This window comes from Manacus candei, unplaced genomic scaffold (assembly GCF_025592945.1).
Source record: "Manacus candei isolate 608988 ecotype Guabito, Panama unplaced genomic scaffold, ASM2559294v1 h1tg000025l, whole genome shotgun sequence".
NCBI classification, from domain to species: Eukaryota; Metazoa; Chordata; class Aves; order Passeriformes; family Pipridae; genus Manacus; species Manacus candei.
This window is the reverse complement of record NW_026138073.1, coordinates 3,324,009-3,347,794: the sequence shown is the minus strand read 5'-3', so window position 1 is coordinate 3,347,794 and position 23,786 is coordinate 3,324,009. Positions and strand designations below refer to the sequence as shown.

Genomic DNA, 23,786 nt, shown 5'->3' with positions numbered 1-23,786 from the left:
AGGAGCTGCCTGCTCCAGGGAAGAGCATCACCCATCTCCCCTCTGCCTTTTGCCAAGACTGATATTAGGCACCAGTGATGACTTTTGCTCGGTCCCTTGAAAGAATTTTCCCACTCTCTGGTTGCTGGATCCCACTGATAGAGCTGTTAGAGCTCCCAAGCAAAGTCCTGGAGAGTCTCTGCAGCTCTGCTGAGCTGCAGTGAGTGATTGCCTGTGTCCTCTGCCCGTGACAAATACAGGCTCCTACCCTCCTGAAATACTCTCATGCCAACACATTTTTCTTAATTTGCATTGGGCTAAAGCATTGGTACAGTCAGCTCAGTGAAATGGAGTTGCTTGTTAATCCATGGAACTTAATCATGGGGCTGGGCACTGGCTGGGCTGCCTGGGTAATTTACCATGGCAGGTAGTTGTTGCATTTATGGTTTTCAGACAACTGATACTGTTTAGCTGGAAGATAAACCTTTCACAAGCACACAATGATTTAGGAGCCATGGACAAAATGTATGGGAATTGGATATCTAAACTCATTTAAAGACCTTGCTGCATATTGTTATTTCTAAAATGGGGCTATGAGCCAGTTTTCATAGATATTTAAATACTGACAGAAGCACTCAGAATAAAAATCCTACTAGGTGACTATCTACATCCTTAAACTTCTAAATTCCTTTATATATATAGCATTTAAATTTCGAGTCCCATTTGTTTGAAATAATTCAATGAGTCCACGTTGCTTTTAACAGCTGAATATCTCAGTTCACACAGGTATTTTTGTAAAAAGGTTAAGTATCATAATCATCAGGAGAAGACCCGAAATTTGAATTTATTTCAACTGACTTCTTGAAAACAGTTCTTCTTTCTGTAGCAAGAAATTTTTAAAGGTACAGCTCCATAGAATGATAGATAAAGAATGTTTTTGCCAGCTGTGTGACAAAGTGAACAAGGTCTGCTTTCTTCATAGAATTATAGCATGGTTTTGGGCTGGAAGGGACCTTGAAGATCTAAATCTGGTTCCAACCCCCTACCATGGGCAAGGACACTTTCCATGTTACTCAGGGCCCCAAGCAAGAGGATGGGGACCTCTGCCTCTTTTCCAAGAGATAAAGAGATTGGGCAGGGATGCACAAGCTTAGGTGCTCTCTTAGGACTCTCCAGTGCCAATGGATCCATCACTGGGAAGTTGCTGTGGGCAGAACTGGGAAGAGGGTGATGCACCCCATTGTTCATGGTGGTGCCCTGGCACTGCCCAGAGGGATTGAAATTGCCAAGGCTGGACCTGCTCCTGCAAAAATTTCCCTTTGAGTTTGGTGCTAACTGGGGGATTTGCCCCTGGAAAAAGCTCCAGTTGAATAAAAAACCAGGTGTTTTAGGCTGAATAGTTTTACACGTGTTTTCTGCTCTGTGGAGCTGCTGAAGGGCTCTCTTTGACTGCAGGCTATAAACTGCTGCACAGTCGTGCCTGTGAATTGCAATAGATTGTTACTAACACTAACTAGAGAAAGATGTGACTTTTTTATTGTTATTTATTTTTTAATCAACCCTTTGTAAGCCTGTGCATACATCTGTCATCAGAGACCCTCTTCCTTTTGCACTTAATGGCATTTGTGCTGCCAGCCTGAAAATTGACTGTACAGGGCTGGCATTTTTCCAGTGTCAGTTTTTCTTCTTGTCAGCTTTTCTCTTCTTTCTTTCTTTCTTTTTTTCCCCCTTTCTTTGGTGACAGTATTTCTCTGTTCAGCTTCATTCCATGCTAGACTCTTCCACACCCCAAGCCCCATGCTGGCACTTGGCTGTGTGTGCTCAGCAGAGATAGCAAAGCACGCTTGAAAGTGGCTTTAAATACTCAGACACACAGGAGACATCAGCCAGCAAAGGAAATGTTTAACTGCACAATAATCTGCAGTTCAATGGATTTATGGAAATAAATTTGACTGCAAGTTAGGCCTGAAAGGTATAAAAGTGTGCTGGGAGGAGAGGTTTGTCAGGGGAAAAGTGTGTGAAATGGCTCTGCTGGAGAAGGAAGAGGGTATGTTAGCAGGGCATGAGGACACAGGACGTGGATTTTTGGGCTTTGTTTTGTTATGTATTCATGCATCATGGTCTGGAATTTTTATTTTTCCCTTTCTAACATCAATAGCAGTGTTTGCTATTGGCCTGGTAGCCCATGCACCAGCTTTGTGCTCCTGATGCCTGTACCAGAAGGCTGACACATGCTTGCACGTCCTGTGGTCCTCCAACCTTCCTGCTGTGTTGTTTATGTGGCAAGACTGAGACTTGGACAAGATCTGGACAGAGATCTTGTGTACATCCTGGATGAGGGAGGCTTTAGAGTCTTTTGAGTTCCCAGGGCTGGATTGTGCGTGTCTGGCTTTTCTGTGCTGCTGTGTCCTGGCACAGGGCAAAGGACAAACCCGACATTCTCAGCACGCACAGACCACTGAGGGTGAGGAGAGCAGCCAGAAATGATAGCAAGGCATCCAGGGGAATGGAAAACAGGAGCACCTTTCAGGTTTTAAAGGTGAGAGGTCCAAATATCTCTCGTACCCAAGTTTTTCTACCTGCTCCAGACAAGGCAGTGAGTGTCTGACAGCCTCAGCTCGGAACATGCCGTGAGCTGTCAGGGTGTTAATTCACTCAGGTGAAAAAAAACACCAAAAAGCCTGGCTTGGCCATTTGCCTCAGACCTTTCTGCCTTTGCTTTATTCCACAGGGCAGCCTGTCCAGAGCTGGTTCAGGCTCAGCAGGAGCAGCTGCAGCCCCGCTGCCTTGACAGAGTTTGTGTTTTCTGTGCTCAGATCTGACCCATCTCCCAGCTCCCTGCTCTGGGAAAGCTGCAGGCAGGAGCCCTGCTGCTCCAGTGACACTGAGCTGTTTTCCAGGAAAGGCACTGCAATAAGTGTGAGCAGCTTTACTGCACAGAATTAAATGTATATTGTCCTAAGTGATGATGGTTTGGAGATCTTTACTTTGGCACATTATGGAATTTATGGGGTGTAAAAGCAGTCTCAGAATCAGCAGCGCAGAGATCAGAAAACACTGTTGTACGTTTGGAAGTGCAAAGCAATGGATGAGGGTTGTGCTGGGAGAGGTGTGGTGCTGTCAGTCCCTTCCCCAACTGGATGGAAGGTGGGATTGTTGTGGCAAATATAGATAGTCTTGAAATCATCATAAAATGGGTTGGGTTGGCAGAGACTTTAAAGATCACCTTGTTCCAACCCCCTGCCATGGGCAGGGACACCTTCCACTAGCCCAGGTTGCTCCAAGCCCCATCCAGCCTGGCCTTGGACATTTCCAGGGATGAGGCAGCCACAGCTTCTCTGGGCAGCCTGTGCCCATGGCCTCACCCCCATCACAGGGAAGAATTTCCTCCTAATATCCAACCTAAAACTCTTTCAGTACTCTACCAGCTCCTGAGTGGAGCAGCTTGGTCAGTGCCTGTGAATTATCCAGTGAATGATGCAGCTTTTAATTGGGTTCAAATGCTTAATAGCCTATCTGTAAATATCCTGTAAACAGAAACAAACTCCAGTAATGGCAGATAGCAGCAGCAGCTGTGCTTAGATCACATTTACATCAAAACAACTCAATGCCTGGGCACTGGGCTGGTGAGTTCACACCCAGCTTGGGGGGTTTGCACATCTGATGGGTTAGAATATTGATGTGGGTTAGAATATTGATGTGGGTTAGAATATTGATGTGGGTTAGGGTATTGATGTGGATTAGTGTTGGTATGGGGTAGGGTATTGGTGGTTTATGCCAGCTGTGTTCACTCCCAGATCTTCTTTCCCCATGAAGTTCCTTCTCTTACAAAGCCTGTGCTGGGTTTATTGTTCCTCTATTGGAACGGACTTATTCTGGACAAAAATGCTGGAAAATTGAAGTTTGCAGCCCTGGGAGAGGTTGATTGTCTCCTCCTGGCTGATACCCATGTGAGGACAGGGAGGAGGGTGCCCTTACAGGTGAGTTGAGGGCTCCTGGATTCAGGAGTACTGGTGGGACTGAGACTAGGACACCAACGTGTGACAGGGCCACCAGGTCTGGTTCTCTCAGTCACCTCTTGCCTTTTCAGATTCCTTCCTGGCCTTGTAATTTATGGGAGAAAATCAATTATAAACTGATGGATAGGATTTAAGTTTGGCCTTAGGAGTGTGAGGTCTCTGCTGCAGGTGCTCCAGGCAGTGGGAATTTCTCTGTCTTTTTGTTTTGGTTCAATTGTTAAAGCCATGATTCCCCCTAGTACTGCATTGGGTGACCTTTTTTTAAACAGTGTGAGCTTTCCATTTCTGAAATTGGCAATAAAATATTTGAAGCCTGGCAATTTAGGGAAAAATGGGAGTGTTTAATCCAGGCAATGAGAACTGGCAGCAGTATATTGAAATATTGGACTGGTATTTTCTTGCAGATAAAGCTGTAGATAAGAACAAAAATAAATTGATTTTCCGTAGTGTCTGTGGCAGCAAAACCTCTTTTCTTTGGAAGACTTTCTAACTCTCCCTGAAATTTGGAGATAAAAGAAGGCTTGGGAAATAACTCAACAGAGTCCTTGATGCACCCACACCCCAGCAGATGGGAATGGGTCCTGGTGGGGAGAGAAGGAAGGGTGAAACCAGCAGCATGGATATGGCAGGATGGAAATGTCCGATTTGGGAATGTCTGTGGGGTGATGATGGGAACATTTTGGCATTAATAGAGAATTCAAAGACAGTTGCTGGCAGAAAGAAACTTAAAATAGCCCAAACAGGTAAAATTAGCAACAGTAGAGGAAGCAGCAGAGATTTCAAAAGGAGGCACTTGGGAAGCAGGGACAATAAAACTCAGTAAACAAAATGCAAAGCTGTTTGGAAGGTGGGTAGACTCTTGAGAGGTGTTTCTGCTGTGGAAAGACTCATTCTGCATCTGTTTGTGCATTTAAAATGGCCCAGGGCAAGATTCAGAGGAGGATTTAAGTGTTGCAGCAGAATTTAAGCCTTTGTAGAAAGCACCTCCTCACCTTGAGCCTCCAGTTGCCTGCTGGATGCAGAGGATGAGTTCTCTTTAGATTTATCACTTTGCATTGTAATTAAATGAATGAACAGGTCTCATGCTTTCCTTGGCTCTGCTGTAGAACACCTTCCAGTCTGGAACCATAGGAATACTCCATTTATTGTTCAGCTTTACCTCACCTTCAACACAGCACCTGTTGGTGAGAGTGGCCCTGCAGGAGCTTTTCCTGAGGGAAATTTCATCTCAGGGTTTTCTTTCCTCAGAATGCTCCATTACTGTGAGGACTTACCTGGGAGAAGAAGCTGAAGAAAAGCTTTTTTCAGCTTTTGGCAGCCAATAGGTTCCCACATGCAGATTTTACAGTAAGAATAAATTATTCTAGTAAAAAATCCTACAAGAAATTAAGTTGGTGTTAAGTGTGGATGAATTATTATCTTTTTTAATCTCTGTTTAGGCTGTGTAGGGAAGAGGCTACAACCCAAATGTGCAAATTAAAATGATTATCATGTATATATTTTTCATGATGGGCTTTAGTTGCTATTCCCTTTTCTAGGGTAAAAGCTTTCACCTCTTCCCCACCCCAATATCTGCATTTGTATTTGATTTTCCCCTGATTTCCCAAGGCCAGCTGCCCAAGCCATATCCCAGACTTGCAAGCCTCAGTCATGCAGAACAGAGTCTGAATTCCTGAACTATCCCATCAGTTCCACTGGGGCAGTTTACAGAAGAATTGTTGCAAGAAAAGTCTGTATTTTCCCTGTCCATCCAATTACCTTTGTGAAAAAAAACCTTTTGGTTCTTTTTTTTTTTTTTGATCCATTGCTTAAAGCAGTTTTGCCACTCTGGATGGGTCCAGTGAACTTCACAGCAATTTTGCTGTTGTAAATGTTGTATTACCTGCACTGAGAAATCCATAGTTGCTTTACAGTTTAATTACTTGTTATTATGATGTTAAGAATTAGTTAAGTTGCTTGAGAATAATGTACTTAAATTGTGTTACAAGCACGGTTTTGGCACTGGTTCTGAGGTCTTTATTTATGTAGCTGAGTAGTTTCCTTGACTGTGATCCAGGGTTTGCCTGAGCCCCAACCTGAGTGCTGCAGAATCAAACCCCATATCTTTGTGGTAGGTTTTGAAGCTGTGACATTGCCGTGTGTGCTGCACGACAGCTGTCAGTTTTATATGAATGGTATAATCTATTGAGAGCTTTGATATAAACACTGTAATTGATGTGTTTATGACAAAGAATTGTAGCACTTAGTGCCGGAGGGTTGAGCAGTGTCTGAGCAGCAATTCTCCAACATTCCCATTTATTTCTCCCACACTCTTGTTTACCTTGTTTACCCACATCCTGGAACATCAAGGAGCTGTTCCACTCAACTCAGGCCACTGTGCCTAAAACATGAGATTTAAATTATATGACTGAAAGCAAATTCCTGGGCAGAGAGGAGGGCTGTGCTGGTGCTACTATTTCTCTTCAAAATCAAGTGGTTTCAACCCTGTTTTTTCTGGTGCTGTGTCAAAGGATATTTCAACATGCCTTTCAATAAGTACATTATTCTCAAGCAATTTAACTAATTCTTAGCATCATAATGGTAATATAACTAATTCTTTCCATCATAACAGCAGCAGTGGCTGGCTGGTGTCTCAGCAGGGACCCTGGAGTGGCTCAGAGGGGCAGAGCTGGGGGGCTGCAATGTCCCAGTGAATTGGTGGTGTTTTGGTGGAGTGACAGGGAGGTGAGATCTGGGTGGGACAAAACACATGGACCCCCATAAAAGTGCTATGGAGAGTGGATGCATGGGGAAAGCAGGGTCAGGAATTCTGCTCTGGTAACAGCTCAGGTCTGACCTGGTGTAGGTTTAGTCTCATGTACCATGCACATTAAACACAGAAGGGTCTGTAGGGCATCTCTCCAGAGCCCCCAGAGGTGAGGACAAGCCAGCCTGATGGGCAAGGGGTGCAGAATGACTGTGAGGTTATTTAGGAAGCTGCTTCTGACCACCCTTAGTGCAGTTGCCATTCTGTGACCGAGGGATGGCATACCCAGCAGCAGAGCCTGGGAAGGCAGCCGAGGTGGAATGCTGCTGCAGTTCCTCTGACATGGCAGTTCAAGAGCAATTAGCACCCCTGCCAGGGCTTGGCAGGGGACAACAGCGGGGAGGTGACAGGTCTGCTCACAGTCTGTGCCCCTCTGGACGGTCACCGGGCTTGTGAGGAGGGACCGTGGCACTGCTGCCACCACCCCCAGCTCAGCACAGCCCAGGCATGGAGGGCTGCTCCTGCTGCACTCAGTCCCAGCATCATCCCATGGGCAGACAGCAGGGATGTCCCTCTCCCTCACCAGGAGTGGGAAGGTGGCCAAGAGGAGCAGGGAAATATGTGGGTATTTGACAGTACGTGACTCCCCGACTGCCCTGGGCATTGTATCTGCACTCAGCTCTCCTGACCGTGTGCTCAGCTCCTGGCACTGCCTCCAAAGGAGTGTTTCCAGACAGGCTCACGGTGGTACCATCTGTTGGAAAGGGTATTAACTCCTTTTGCAGGCTCTCAAGCCAAATTTGCACATGAAAAGTAGTGACCCAGTGGCACATATGCTACTGCAGGTGAGACTCTGCCTTTAAGTTTCCTAAAACAAAGCCACAAATGGCCACAGATTTTGATGGTTCTCTAAAAGTTGTGCCACCTCAGTGCTGGGAGTGGGGAGCACTCCTGGTTCTGGGAGTGCTGCTGCTGCAGCCAGTCGAGCCTTGCACAGCATCACCGGCCCCAAATGGGTGATTTGTGTAGAAAGCAATGTCAGTCAAAATGGTTGATCCCTGCAATGTTGTCATCTGTTTGAAAACAACCTTCCAGCATGCAAGGATAGGTTCCTGCTTCAGAGGGGAGCAAAAGAAGGAACGGAAAATTGCCTTCGTGCCAGATTCAATATCTGCATCTCAGACTTTGCCAAAGAGGTTTGTTGTTTATGGCAGGAATATTCATCAGTTGACATGGACATACTAAGCTCACCAAGTACAACAGTGAACCACAATCTGCACTGGAGTAATTTTGAAATGCTTTCATGCTGAGGGAAGTAGTTTGTATTATATTTAAGAGTTAAATGCTGAGTTTCTCCAGTGCCGTTTCTGGGATTTCAGATATAAAAATGGAAATACTTTATTGGAAACTTAATGGGAAGAGCAGTGCTGTATACAAGAACCCTAAAGAACTTACTGTCACCAGGCAGCTCTCAGGATCACAGTTTATGGTGCTTAAAAAGCAGAATATATGATGAGGTCTTCTAGAATTCCATTAATAAGGATATATTTTTGACCAGATGAAAAACTAAATGCAAAATAACATTTTATAATTTAACTCTTAATGGAAGCCCATTTAGGGGCCAGGTACTGCCTTATTGCTGTTGGCATCTGTATTTGAAGGGGTTGGTCAGTGTGTCTGACCTGGGAGAGTTAATCACACATGCAGAGCACTGCTCTGATCAAATCCTCCTGTTCTGCTTTTGGGCAAGCAATCCTCACTCCTGAAATGCCAGACCTCCAAAATACTGCTAGAGATGCAAGTTTTTCTTTCTTGGGCTACTTTGGGGAAAGAACAGGACATTTATCTGAGACTTTAGAGTCAGAGCCTGTGAAAAGGGTTAAATCTGGGCAGGGAGATCTCAGTAGATATTTACTGGTTTTCCACTGAACCTGCCCTTCCCCAGCCCAAAGAACAAATCCAGCAGTAAAAGAACAGCTGAAAGCTGTCAGGCTTTAATACCCACAGATAAGGTCATTCCTTGGGGGAGAGCTGCTGAAATGCATAATAATATAACCAGGAACTGTAAAAGACACCGAGATATATTAAAAGATAAAATAAAGCAGACTGAAGTTCAAACAGAGAAAAAATCTAAGCTTTATATGGTGAAAGGGAAAATATTCTCACAGATAAGTGGAGGCTCTTGAGTGAGGAAGTGTCTGAAAGGCCTGGGAAGCTGGTGAAATCCTTGGGGATGAGCGTTTGAAGACTTACATGATGTGGATAATGGAAGGGGCGGGTTGGGAGAGGGAGCCCAGCAGAGGCTGAACTCACCTGCTGCAGTGGGAGGGGGGGTCTGGAAGGGCAGGAGGGACTGAAACATCACTGTGGCCAAGTGGAGGAGCAGCAGGTACCTGGGGAGCCCCCCAGAATAACCCTAAAAGCCAAGAAGCCTCCTGCTGAAGTGGAGACTCGTTCCTGGTGTGGCACAAACACCGAAGGCTAAGCTGCCTCTGGGGTCTGGGATTTTTCTCTGATGTAGTTTGCAATTTTTTGTGTTAAAATTGAGAAAGTTTGAAATGGATTGTGGGTAAAAGTATCAGTTTTGAAGGGATTCCTCTAGTGAGCCTTGTTGGATTAATGTTGGTAGCCTGTTGTTGCTTTTTGTCTTCAACTTGTGGGTTTTTTTAATGCAGCATCAAACTGCAAATCCCCTCAGTGGGACTTAGCTTGGTGTGAGCCCAGTCTGAAAGCTACAGCTGAGAGCAGCACATGTTTGATGAGGTGTCAGTACATCCACCCCCACTGGGAAATGAGCCTGGTGCTCACTGGTTTTAGCTGGCAGGCCTTAGTTAAACCCCTTCCCCACGGTGTGTGTGAGTCCGAAGGAAGCTCCAGTGCTGGATTTTCACACCATCTGAGGGGGTTCTTGTTAGTGCTCACCTGGGGTGTGCAAGGCTGTGCTCTTGGATGTGTTGAACAGCCTTTTTAATCTGTTATTTGTGCAGGGGCCAAGAAACTCCAACCCATGGTGGTGGCTCAGGGCTCAGCACCACTGGCTGGGCTGGGAGCAATTCTTTTGGGAGATGGTGGCTTGGGGGTCCTGGGAGAGAGTGCCAGGAGTTTGGAGTCAGCAATCTGGGGGTGAATCTTCTGATTTCTCAGAGAGCGGAGGGCTGCCAAGATCTCTCAGCACTGGGATGGGAGCAGGTTATGCTTTACAGGAAGAATTCAAGGATCAGTCTTACCAATGAAATAACCCGTATTTAGTCTAATACTGTGAAGTTTTACTAGTTCTATGGTTCAAGACACAAAAGTGATTATGAGCTGGAATTGGTGAAAATGAGCTTCTTAAAAGTGACATTGCAAATAGAATTACAGAGTTGGGAGTGTTACAGCCTCCTAATAAAACTTTTTGGTCCTGGCTAAGTGGTGTCCTGGCCTTTTCAGGCTGCAGATTGTTCATATTCCTCTCTGAGCTCTTCCCTGCTGCCAAAACAGCCCAGGACCCCCTCCTTCCCTAACAGTTCTCTATTTTCTTCTTTACCTGAAAGGAAGCTTGACAGTTCTCAAACAGACTTAGATATATTTTGTAGTTTTAACATGAATTGTTGTGCTCAATGTGTATGTACTTGCCAGTAATAAAGAGGGTGAGGGAATGAAAAACCTACATTGCTGCTGCATTCTCTTCCCTCCCATCCAGTGTGGTGTGGGAGGGATTACTTTCCTGAGACAAAATTGCAACACATGAAATCCCACACTGAGCCCTTCAGTGCGTTTTTCTTACAGGCAAAACAAACACAAAGAAGAACAGGAACAAAACTCACGTTGCTCTTGTTCAATTTCGATTTTTTCTTAGTGTGTTTTTCATGTACCAACTTTTGTCAAGCAAAAGGGACTTACAAAGGGAAAGCAGAGGGAGAACTGTTAAAAAACCTACTTATATGCCCATAAAATTCAGTTTGTCTTAGTCCTTCCAATACTATTCCTCCTCCCTGAAGAGCAGGGCAATGTGGCTAAATTACCTATCTGGATTATTTATAATTATCAGAACTAAAGCATTAGTGAAGGAAGGAGAAAACATAGTGCAAACAATCCCTGCTTGGCTGTGCTCACTGCATCTCCTGAACACGTCCTGCTGCTCTTCAGGGTCTCTTCATGCAGCAGAGGACTCCAGCAGGACCAGTTTCGCTCCCTGGGTTCTGTCTATAGCTGTTCTTCCCAAATTTGAGTACATTTTGTCTAGACAAATCTCACTTTTGACTCCAATCTTAGACTTCTCCTAATTTCAACTATCCTGCAATTTTTAGCATCGCTTTCTGAAGGCAAGGAAACCACAGTTAAGTGGGATTTAGTAAAAATGGGTCCTCTACAAGCAGAGATGCTCTGACAGTAAAATAGATTTACTGAAATGTCTTTGGAAGTAGAGAAGTCATCAATGATGTTGTTGTGTATTCAGTGTGTCCGTTTTGTATTCAGACAGCTCAGCCTCAGCTACTGCAGAAAAGCTGTGGAATTACCATTTGCAGATAAATCTTGTGTCTAAATTGTATTTCTTGGTTGCTAATTTTACTAATTAAAATATCTATCACCCATGCAGGGCCCCAGACTGATTTAGAACAGGAAGATGACTGTCTGTAATTTAATGAGGAGTTGTACATGAGCAGCAGATTCTTTCCTGGATGGCTGTGCTGAAATTCATCCCTGTGTTGGGACCAGGATGTTCAGTGTGTGCTGGGGGGATTGGGCCAATAATGCACTTTCTTATGGAAGGGTTCAGTAATGTTGTCACTGAGGGTGTTGTTCTACATTGGAGGAACCTGTGTTGACAGGGCAAGGGGTAAAGGTTTTAAACTAAAAGAGGGTTGATTCAGATTTGGCATAAGGAAGAATTTGTTTAGGACAAGGGTTGTGAGGCACTGGCACAAGTTTCCTAGAGAGGTCATAGAAGCACCATCCCTGGAAACATTGAAAATGAGGTTGGACAGGGCACTGAGCAACCTGATCTGGTTGAAGATGTCCCTGCCCATGGCAGGGGAGTTGGACTAAATGACCTTTAAAGTTCCCTTCCAACCCACATCATTCTAAGATTCTGTGATTGTAATTCATACTTTGGAGCTTCAGACAGTGAGACCATAAGTACAAAGCAGTCTTTGCCTACAGCACTGAGGTTTAAGGACAATGTTTTTCATGGTACTTCTCATGAGATTCCTGTTTGCTTGTCCCCTCGGGGAGGAGGGAGTGGGGGAGAGGGTCTGTCAGGAGCTGAGCAGAGCAGAGGTTGCAGACATTGTCCTCTGTAGGAGCTGTGGCTTTGCAGGCAGCACGATGCTGCTCTCCCTGTGCAGGAGCAGGGGACAGGCACAGGTGCTCTTCACCTCAGGACACCATTGGCACCATGGAACACTCCCTTTCCCACTGGGAATTTCCACACAGGATCCCCACCTTTGTGCCCGTGCTGGCTTTAGGTGCCAGGAAATCTCCCGTGTTTTCTGCTCTACCTCTGCATTTCGGTGGGAACCAGCATTCCCTGTGCACTAGTGTGCATCATCAGTCTTTCAAAGATGCTTGATTTCTGTTTGATTCTTAATTATTATAATAGTTAAGGCACTTAACATGCTTTAGTGATTTACCTCATTTAATTGGATGTAGTGATTAGAATATCTTTTATATTGCCCTCACTGCGGTTTTAATTTAAGATTATAATCTCACGGTTCTTTTCAGCTCCTCTGGCTTTCATTTAGATACTGCTTTTCTTTTCTGATTTCATTTTGTTTATTCATTTTTCCTGCTGATTCAGTAAACATGCTGCTAGGAGGATTTCTCAGGAAACCTGAGTGTGGTTATAAATTCTTTCATTTAGTGTAGACACTAATGAATTAAAAAAAATACGAAAATGATGCACGAGACTGTAGTCAGCCTCTGGAGTTGTCTGTTGCTTTTTGCTGTAATTTATTTGAATTAAAAGAAAAAAAAAAGGAAAAAAGAAAGAAATCATTCTCTTCATGGGGCATGTGAAATAAGGAGATGTAAAGTGATAATGTTACATCCTCTTTGTGTGTTTTGCCCTCCCTTAGCAGATGGATGATGTACAGATTAAGATTTTAACATTATGACCCAGTGTGTGATATTTTGGTGTTGGTCCCCAGTGTGGGAATTGCTCTCTGGTGAAGGGAATTGAAGTCTGAGGCTGTAGGTTCAGCCCCCCCTGCCCTGTTCTGAGGACACCAGCACAGGCACTGGGGAGGAGGATGGAAAGGAGGGAGTGCTGGGAACTGGGCTTGAAAACCTAATTTTTGTGATTTGAGGAACAAACAAGCACTTCTCTGCAGGGACAGTGGTAGATTCTCCAAATTGGTTTGAAATGTAGAGTAGCATGTTCTTTTTTCCTCTTGGTGATGCACAAAATCACACAGATCATCCAGCTGGTTTGTCACTGTAGAAATATATAGTATCTTTATTTTTTCTCTGCTCTGGTGCCAAATCCCTAGAGTCCTCCATGACTATAGTGCTCCTTTCAAAGGGGAAGGGCCAACACAGGTACTGGCACACACGTGAACTCAGAGGAGCTGCAGGTCCAGCAGGAGAGGAGAGGCTGCTTTGTAGGAAATTCCCATTTGCAATTCCACTGGGAGAGCTGAGAGATCCATTTCATGGGCTGCTCAGTGCTTGGAGGTTTGGCCAGCTGAAATCCATGGAAGCAGAAAAGTGCTTTATCTTCCTCTTCTCCTCGCCAGCACAGAGACGGTTACTGCGGCAGGAGGAACAGAGTTTGCTTGAACTCTAACAAAGAACTAACATTACAAAAACCCCAATCCTTGTTGTTAAAACGTACCAGGGATCCCGTTCAAACAGAATAAAGGAGGAGGTCCCCTGTGCAGGGCTCCTGGTCCTGCCCAGAAGTGGCCACTCAAGAAGAGAAGGAGGGCTCCTCGCCTGCCGTGTCCCTCCAGCACTGGTGGTGCCCGGGGCTGGAGACCAGCTGAAAACACAGGGTTTCGTTTTCTCCCCAAGCCAACTAATTAGGTGAAAGCCACTGATACATGCAGGGCTTCAGAAAGAGTCTTTGATGAATTAGTTATTTATCCTCTCTCATCGCCCCTGTGCACTGCTGCAATGTATCACCCCCCTGGACTGTGGGAATGCATCTTCCGAGCCAGATCCCGGCACTTTTCATCACCGAGAGCTGAACTTTGTTCTGGGAAGGTTCCCAGTGAAATCAATTAGGTTTTGTGCAGATCAAGGTGCTGCTGAACATGGTTGCAGGTACCAGAGCCTGGCTCTGGGTGACCATGGCATCTGCTCCGACCCTGCTGGAGCTTCCCAGCGCCAGGCGAGGAAAACAGGCTGGCACTGCACTGACATGGGACGGTAAAATAGCTCCAGTGTTTGGAGCTGCCAACTATCAGGCCTATAATATATGTCCTAAAGCAGTCAAAAGAGTTTTTATGAGTGCAAAAATATTAACAAATTGTTGGTTATTTAAAGGGAATCATTTAGGGCTCATCTGGCTAATGAGGAAGAAAAAACTGAGCTGAACGCTTCTTCTCAGTTGTAGGGAGACGTATGAGATCAGCTGTTGTAGGAAGCTATCAGTGAACACACCTCGTTAGCTCCCTTGTGTAAAATTCCTTATCTGCCTCTTATTAGTCTTTCATTAATTAAAGCTACAGAATTCAGTATTTTTTGTTAGCTGTTCCCTCAGCATGAAACTCAGCTAATTCTTCTACTGTTGGAAACAAAGCTCCAAGATTGAAGTTTATTCTTATGGTGTTCTTTCAGTTATTTATTTCACATTGCTGTCATGCATGGATGAATTTATATGATGCTCTGATGACCTTTAGAAATTCCTCTGATTAAATGCTGTTCTACTTCATTATGACATTTCTGTACTTGTACTACCCGATTTGATGTGTACAGCTTAATAACACAACCAGACATGAATGCTAATAACTTTACAATTCATTGCATTGCTATTTTTTAATGTAGATGAATTTTAAAACAAGTTTCTCTTGCTGCAGGCTTACATGAATCATATAAATTAGAAGGTAACAAAAGAACATATTAGCATTTGTTAGCCTGGATGCACAAATTTTGTAGTAACCATTTTAATATGTACTACAACTTTTCCAGCCTCAAGTTTAATATGTACTACAACTTTTCACCCTCGATTTTTCAACCAACATCATAATTGAATTGGTTTCCTTCTTGCCTAAGGATAATGATTTTACACTGATGGAATCATTATTAGATTCTAAGGATTATACTGATGATGCCTGTTTTACATAGAGCTAAAAAAATTAAAATTATTCAACTGTAAAGTACTCCTTTACACAAAGGCTATGTAAGTTGGAGATAAATGAACTAATTATTGTGTTTAGAGCTGTTGTTAATATCCAGCATCCATAACTGGAGCAAACTTCTTGCTGTAGCTCTGTGCAGGGGGTGCAGGAAGCTTTTGAAACCCCCACCCCATCGCTTGTCCTTGAAGTCTGGCAGGTGGTGAGTTGCTGTCGTGGAGCTGATGCTGTGCAAGCATGTGTTCACCGAGGCAGGAGATGGCTTCCTGCAGATCTCCACAGAAACTGCTCAAAAAGCTCCTCATCTACAGGCACAGCCTCCAGCAGTGGGATGAGAAGCAGAGGAAAGGTGGGAAGGTGGGAAAAGAGAAGGCATTACTTAGGGAAGAAGCATCTTTACTGGTATGGATCTGGTTATCAGTTCAGTCTGGGTTTGGAGGACATGTCCATGTTCCACCACACCTTCCTAAGGGGTAAAACAATGTTTGAACAGGTCCAGAGTAAGTGAGAACCAGCTCACCTGCATCCACCACTTCTGTCTGCACATCCGAGCACTGCTCCTCGGATGGAGGGAGGGAAGAATGGCCCAGGTTAAGCATAAATGATGAATTTCTGCTATCCTGAAAACCGTCAACATTTCATGGGTAATTACACTTCAGGCTGCAGAAATAGCTGTTGAATTAATTGATTTTACAGTCACATCCTGAGGTGCTGAGTGGGTGTTGGTCTGTGCGGATGTGTCAAAATAACGCCTTCAAAAGTCTCAGGGGTGGAAGACATTTACCTCTGTCTGTTGAGTAATCAGCAATTAGAATACAATATAAATATCTGCAACCTTTCAGCTGAAAAAACAGGAAGAAAAACTTTATTATTGCCTTTAAACATTTTAAACTTTTTTTGCAATTTTTACTTGTCAAATATAGAAGTATCTGGAGCTGAAATTAAGCAAGTATAGCCCCTCTTCCTCTGATTTTTTTCAAGCTGGAGGTTAACCTCAATTAAAAAAAAATTAAAATCACGTTTCTTGAAGCATCTATTTTAAATCATAGGTGAGAGACCAGTCAGCATAAGTACAATGGACTGCTCTTGTGCATGATTTTTAAAAGCCTTTGTGCTTCATTACTGCAGCTGGATGTCACCTCTGAGGTCAGGGAACATGATTGCTTCCCCACACTTAAGCTTCAGTCAGTTTTATTCACTACAAAAACAAGAGTAAGGAGCTGCACCAGTTGTAAACTTGCACTTACTCCACTAATTGTGTATGGAGTGATCAATATATGGAATCAAATTCCATGTCCGTGGTGCATTAAGACATTATCAAACTCCTGTGCTTCTCAGCTGCTTTAATATGGCTCGAGGTACAGCACAGAGCTCCCCTTGTATGTGGTTCAATAGTTTCTTTAATCTGAGATGTAAACTTGTCTTTGAAAGTGAAAAACAAGCTGACCTGAAGGTAATAGACCTGCATTGAATTCATCTCAAACACATGTTAAATTTTCTTGACACCATTACCCTTTTCCTTAGGAAACTTCAGAGTGTTCTTGATTAATAATAAAAATAAGGAAAAACAACCTGTAAAAGCAAACCAGGAGCACTCGGTGGCCCATCTACTTTCAACCTTTTGCTCCTTGTCCTGGGTATTCTCAGCAAAAGAAACAAAATCCCATCAAGCTCTTTTCAGCATTGCACAAGGATTTAGACTATTTCCTATGCTCAGCTCTTTGTAACAACAGAACAAAATAATTAAGGTGATGTTAAATCAAGATGAGAGCAGGAGACAAGATCTCTGGATTCCAAGCCAGGCTCTCTGACTCAATTATTGAACAACTTGTGCTAAATTGTTTAACCTATCTGCTGCTGCTTCCCTGTCTTTAAGGTGAGGGCACATTAAATTTTACCTCCCCACGACATGACTTGCTGTGATTGTTGGTTTGTATTTGTGGGGTGCTTTTGGAACACAATGCTCTGTGAAGTGGCAGTGAAGTGTGGCTCTGGCATCCACTTCGGGGTTTCCTTTCTCCCCGAAGCTCGAATTCTGCTAAAACTTGGCCAAATTTCTGTAGCTCTCTAGAGGAAGAGTAAAATTTGTTGTTGCAGTAAAGGTTCATTATAGATGTTTCATCAGGGATCAGTTTGTGAAGCAGCTGTCATTGCTGTCGGAGAAGGTGGAGCTGTAGAGAGGCTTTAACTTGAGTTTGGGGGATCATGATGAGGGAGTTGCTGAAGACTTGCCATGTGCTGTAATTAAAGGGCTGCTGTCAGAGGCCAAGCAGGCATAAAAATGTTCCTTCCTCAGCTGCTCTTCCCTCTGGTGAGTTCATCTTAATTTTCAACATTTGATGGAGAATTGAATTTTGAGGTGGAAAAGGGAATGTTTTATCTCAGGGATGCTGTGGTGACTCTTGATGCTCTTTTATGGGTGTCCAGTGTGTGTAGGCATGGGGGAAAGGAACTGGGTACTTGGTCTGTCACCCAATCTCCCAAATTATTGTAAGGCCTCTCTGGGGAATGTGCTGCCAGCAGAGAGGGCAGGCTGTGCCCCAGTTGTTTGACTTGAACAACCAAAGACATTGCACCACCACCAAGGAAATCTTGGCCCACAGGCTCAGGCTTGAAGACAGCCTTGTCCCTGGCACAGCTTATCCCAGCAGGGACTGTGTCAGGTGTGTCCAATGGACAGAGCTGTTCCTAAGGACACGTGTCAGCATCGGGCAGACCAAGCTCTCGAGGTGTTTCTGTGTTGCTGGGGCTGTGGTTTGGACATGGATCAGCTGAGCAGGAGCTGGCTGGGATCCTGGGAGCAGCACTTGCAGAGTCCATCTGAGGAGCTGAGAGGAATGGCAATGTTTTAGCAATCTCTCCATCCTGCAGGTGTGTGCTCGGGCAGAGAGAGGGCCACCACCAGCCAAAACTAATTGAAAGCTGTGTAGAGCTGACACCAATTGCTCTCACAGGAGTGACTACAAATAGATATCTCCTGGAGCTCTCTCCCCACCAGGTCAGACCATGCCTTAAATAATCTGGGTGATTCTGGTGGACTTGGGGTCTCTCTCTTTCCAAAGAACAGGAGTAGGGTTCAGCATTTACACGAAGACAGCCAGAAGAAAAGATTTATTCTCCTGTTGTTCTCTTTCTAAACATTTCCTTTGGTGCAAGTGTTAATATTGACAAGTGTGTGTTTTATAATTTTGGAGCTCACTTTAGGCTGAGATGGTGCATTGGTATTTAATGCACAATGCACATAGTTTAGATGGCATGCATTAATCATATTCCTATTGTCTTTGTTATGGTAACGGGAGAAACAAGCTCTTGGGGTTTTTTTTAAATTAAAAAAAAAGGAAAATGGGCTTGACTTCTTTTTTTTTCTTTTTTTTTTTTCTTTTTTTTTTTTTTTAAGATACATTATATTTCAGCAGCTAATGAAGAGGAAATAATGATGAGTCTGCACTATGATATGTATTAGAGCACTAATTAGACTATAGCAGAACTGCTTACGGATGTCTTTGAAACACCTGCTTGGTAATTTTCAGCCCCATTTTCCTCTCTTTACCAGGGCAGGCGTGATGGGAAGACAGAGTTAAGACTGAGATATGAAACAGAGAACTTAGCACCCTCCAGTTTTGTCTTTTGTTCACCCAGCTTCATATATGTTTAAGACATATATGGATGGTCACTGCAGTGCCCTTTTTGTGGGCTGGGATTTCTATTGCCCATGGTAGGTATAGGGAAAGGACTCATATATGTTATTTTCTAACTTCCTTGTGACCATATAAAGGCAATATGGTTTCAGAACAAGAATTCCCAGTTTAGGCTGTCATCTTGCATGTACATTAATCCAGAATATTGTGTATTGCATCTCCAACATTAGCTTATCGTTGCTTTAGTTTGGAGTGTGTGTTTTTGAGACCATTAAAAGCTGTAAATCTAGAAATAATGTTGGCCTTCATTTTTAAAGCTGTTTTGAAGTTGTCTTCTTTTACTGTCATAAGAAACCACAGATATTCCCACTCTATATCTTATTTGCTTTTACATTTCTGCCAACTATGTAAATAATTGAATTCTAAACATGAATTGCAAACATGCCCAAAATCACATACCAAGCAGGCTGAGTTCCTACCTCAGCCATGTCTCCCAACTTCCACTGCAGCCAAGCTGGTCGTAGGTTGTACAAAATTCACCTGTGTTTTATAAGATGCAAATATTGGCTACATATTTTTTAGCCTCTAAACATGATTGTGTTGCCCACACTAATGAGACTGACAGTGATTCCTCAGTATTCCCCCATACTGAGTCTCTGTGATGATTCAGCTTCTTTTTTTTCTCACAGCTTTTTCCAAAGGAAACTTTTCCTGACTGCACCATTCGTGTGTCGGAGGACGTGGAGCTGTTTGTGCCTGAGAGCCTGAGCAGAGCTCAAATGAGAATTCTAAAGGTGAGCAACTCTGATTCAGAGCTGGTCTGATTTTTCTTATTTTGATGATGAAAATTTTCAATGGGTGCACTAAATCCTGAGAGAGTCACATGTTTAAATGCAGTAGGAAAACATTTCTCATGAAATAATGCATTTAAAAGTAAGAGGCAATATTTTCATTTATGGGTATATCAGAATTTTTTCTCTGTTTTGAAATATTTGGTACTACTTGCATAAAACCCTGATTCAGGTGGTCACTGACAGCTACAGCTGATTTCATCCCACATGTAAGATCATATATTGCAACCCACACAGAGAGGACAGTATTGAAAAGGAGAAGAGTTCTGGGGAGGTAGCATTTGAATTCCAGAATAGGAACAGATTTATCACCTGCCCGAGGATCAGGTGAGAGGTAAGAAGTGAATGTAGAGGGGTGAAAAGTAGCATCAGATGCCAGAAGCAGGTGTGGATTTGTCTGTTTTGGATCAGACCTCTGCACAGTTTGATCCAGCCCGTGGTGCTGTGCTATATGGTAGATGTGTAACTTGGAGGGAGACACGTGGAATCTCTCAAGGTCCTTTGAGGCTGGAGCTCTTGGCTGGTAGAGCCAAATCCTGAGACTTCACAGTGCCCAGTGTTGTCCTGAACAGATGCCCCAGGCACTGCAGTAATGGGAGATGCTGCCTTTGAGTAGGAGGTTTACAGGCAGAGATAACAGAAAATTTACTCCAGCATAAGACAAGGGGTTTATCTAGATATACAGCAAGTGTTTAAAAAACCAAACCAAAGCCCCAGGCAATTTTGTGATGTTCATCACCAGAATGAGTGGTCTCTCAGCACATCAGGGACCTCAGCACCGTCAGTGCTTGTGGAGGCAGCAGAGCAAAGCACAAGTGCATTCGTGCAAGGGAGCTGGGAGGCCAAAACCTGAGCCTGCCAAAGCCCCAGGTGGATGTTCTGCCTTGCTAAGCAAGTCTGGTGGTTCAGTGACGCCACTGAATGTCCCCAGTGCCCCGTGTGACGCTGGTGACACCCCTGAGAGCTGCTGCTGTCAGACCTGAGCTCACCCGTCACTGAAGTGCTGAACAAGTACCTGGAGGATTTCTGAGTGAGACACACTTGTCTTTAGAATGCCATGCTTCTGAAGTTAGGAGCTTTCCTTCAGTTATGTGAGAAACCATGCCAGTACTACGAGGGGAAGGCAGGTGTCTGGAAACAGGTCTTTTTAAATCCCACTACGTGCAGTTGTGCTGGGAAGTCTGGGGGCGGTTTGCCTCTGCTCCCAGTGTTGGGGGGTGTGTCTCTGTTTGGGGGGATGTGAGACAAATCTGTCCCCATCTCTTTCTCCCTTGTGGCTTCAGAAATTGTGCTGCACCTTCAGAGGGGATGGGACCATGTGCCATCTCGCCAGCAGTCCAGTCCAGAAGGACTGAAATAACCCTCTGGAGGGTTATTGCTTTCTGGGGTTGGATCAGTCTCTCCAGGAGTCCTTCCTACCAGCTCCCCAGTGTATTTCAGGTCAGTCCAAGGATCTGGGCTTCTATTTCTGTTTAACTGCTCACCCATATCATGAGTATAGTAAGACATGAGCCATATCAATCTAATCATAAACCCAAACAAACCAGCAGTTGTTCGAGTCCTTTATCTCTTGGCAGGCAACAGCAAGCCCTCACCTCTTATCCACTCTGCACACATGCAATTATTCTGCAGCCTTCATCAGCACCAGGAATTCAACAGCTGAGACCAACATTTATCTCAGTAAATCCAGCGTGTAGGTCTGCCCCTCTCCTGAATATTCAGATATGCAGCCACATCAGTGCTGCTCGTTTGAAGGCAATGACAAGGGTCATCATTTTATTCTTTATCTCCTGCTTCACCTGCTCCTGAATGCTGAAGGGAAGGAGGAAACAGCATCCTGGGGAGCTCAGTGGTGTGCATGACAACCTTGCAATGCTCGACTGTCCATCAGGGTGCCATGGGAGGAGGAGGAGGAGCAAAGGCACCACTGAGCATCCGTGCCCACAGCCCTGGTGGTGCCAGTGAGGTGGTGCTGTGGTGGGAGGGAGATGATGGGTGTTAGCCCTGCCAGCCCCTCCAGCCACATGGCATGAAGCCAAAGGGCACAGAAGTGCCTTGTCAGGTAGGAAACCTTCAGCCTGGTCACAAATAAGCTTGATTTCTGAAGATGAGAAAGGTTAAAATTGAGTTTGAATGTCTCGAACTTCCCTCAGGGCTGTGTTTTCTGAAAAGACAGTGGGTCTTGTTCAGCTGCTTTTCACTTACATGCCTAAAAAGATTCAGCTGTCATAGCCCTGACAAGCACTAAAAAGCTCTTGTTAAGGTCACGGGCATCAGAGAAGTGTCTCTTCTACAACATCCCAGTGAACCAGGGCCACTGGCACTGGGAATGGGGGCTGGTGTCAAGACACTGTTTGGTACAAACAGGACTGTGACCCGGTGTCCTGGCACAGCAGAGCTGCTGCTGTTCCCACTGCTCTTCCCAAGGGGAGCCGTGTAACACTGCTCCAGCTAAGTGCAAAAAGAAAAAAAAAACAACAAAAAACCCCTCTAAACATCCCTGACCTTTAAATTCAGGCTGCAGTGAATAGATCTGCTGCTAACCAAAAATCTGAGGTTGCTTTCATGTGTCTTGAGCGTTCAGGGAATAGATGTAGCTTAACATGCAAATGCTGGGCTTCCTGCAGCACGCCGCTGCTTTTCAAACTCTCTCATTTCATGCTGTTACCTCCATCCCTGCTGTGTCTGTGAAAAGAGCCTCTCTGAGGAAAAGTTTCCCACAGACAGAAATCTGACTGATGTGGTAAAAAGAAAAAACCACCACACAACCAACCACTTATAGTTTAATTTCTAAAATGTGTGGTGTCCATCTGCAACCTGGCAACCAGCATCTTCTCTGCTGCTGGCGTGGATAGAGCAGCCCCTTGCTGCCTCAGGGGATGTATTTTATATATTTGTCCTCATCTGTTTAAGTGAGTAGGTTCTGAAGTTGGGAGGCAGGAGTTCTGTCCTAGCATAGGTGTTCAGAGGAATATTTTCCCCCTGTGAGCAGGGATGCTCCAGTGCCCTTTGGTGTGTTTACCTGTGCACCCGTTTTCTCTGTGTTCAAGTTACTGTGCTCACAAAACTTCAGTGTTCTGCACAGATAGAGAAATGGATGTCTCTTGTTCCAGGCAACAAGGGGAAATGGCCTCAAGTTGTGCCAGGAAGGGTTGTCAAACCTTGAGAGGGTTGTCAAACCTTGAAACAGGCTGCCCAGGGGTCACCATCCCTGGGGGGATTTAAAAGATATATACATGTGGCACTTGGGAAACATGGTTTAATGGTGGCTTTGGCACTCCTGGGGTAATGGTTGGACTCAAAGACCTTGAAAGTCTTTTCCAAACCAAATGATTCCATGATTCTGTGTCCAAACACTTCTTTTATCACTCATAAAGAATGCCTGTAAAGCCCATATACAGCAGCTGTTGGGCAGGTCCCTGCCCTGGAGGGTACAAGGGGAACTCGCCAACAAATAATGTTTATTTGGCACTTCAGATATCTTCCTTGAACCACCTGGGCACCATCATCCTCTTCTGCCTTTAAAGCAAAGCACGATGCATTATTGATGGCTGAAATGCAGTAAATGTGTGGCATTTCTCTAATACCTTACATTTTTGTTCTATTTTCAAGTATTTGTCATTCTATGCCACTACCATAAAATTCAACATTTTAAGCATATTGTCCCTCATAGTGCCTGCTTATATTTTTAAGCTTGTCTGGCTATTTTGGCAACAAGAGTCATTGTGAATTATGTAAGCAATTCCTCTCTTTAGGAGCTGGTCCCAGCCCTGTGCTGCCCCGATAAGAGCAGCGAGGCAGGAGCTGCTTTGGGAACAGCAGGACCTGTGTGCCTGCACCTCAGCTGGGCTGGGACCAAAGAACAGAGCACGTGGAGTGTTGGAAATGAATTGAAACCCCAGAGAATGGGGGTAAAAAATAAGATCCAAGCCTGATTTGCAGCAATTCAGTCTTGGAGCTGTGGCTTGTGACCATGCCATGGGCTGGACGTAATGGGTCCCACTTAGTGAGTTATCTGGGACTAGAAATCGTGGTTTCTTCATCTCTAAAAGCTGAGCTTTCATCCCAAATATACAGCTGGGTGTTCAGGTGTAGGTGTAAGGGAGGATTCTAATCCATGAGGCTTCATGAAAATCAAGAGATATTGGGTTAAAACCCCTTGGGGAGGGACCTGAATCTGACCCACATTTTCTACCATAAACTCTAGTTAAGTAGAAAAGTGGCCACAAGCAGCAGCATCTTGGTTCTTTCTTGAACTCAAGAGCCCTGTGATG

At 44.5% G+C, this 23,786-nt stretch overlaps 1 long non-coding RNA gene across 1 annotated transcript in view; it reads left to right on the top strand.

Annotated features, from left to right (window-relative positions):
• LOC127471618 (uncharacterized) overlaps positions 1 to 23,786 on the top strand; it is a 189,786-nt gene that overhangs the window by 152,329 nt on the left and 13,671 nt on the right. Inside the window, exon 5 of the long non-coding RNA XR_007904699.1 lies at positions 19,351 to 19,455. This is a non-coding gene — a long non-coding RNA (uncharacterized LOC127471618). The remainder of the gene's footprint in view (positions 1 to 19,350; positions 19,456 to 23,786) is intronic.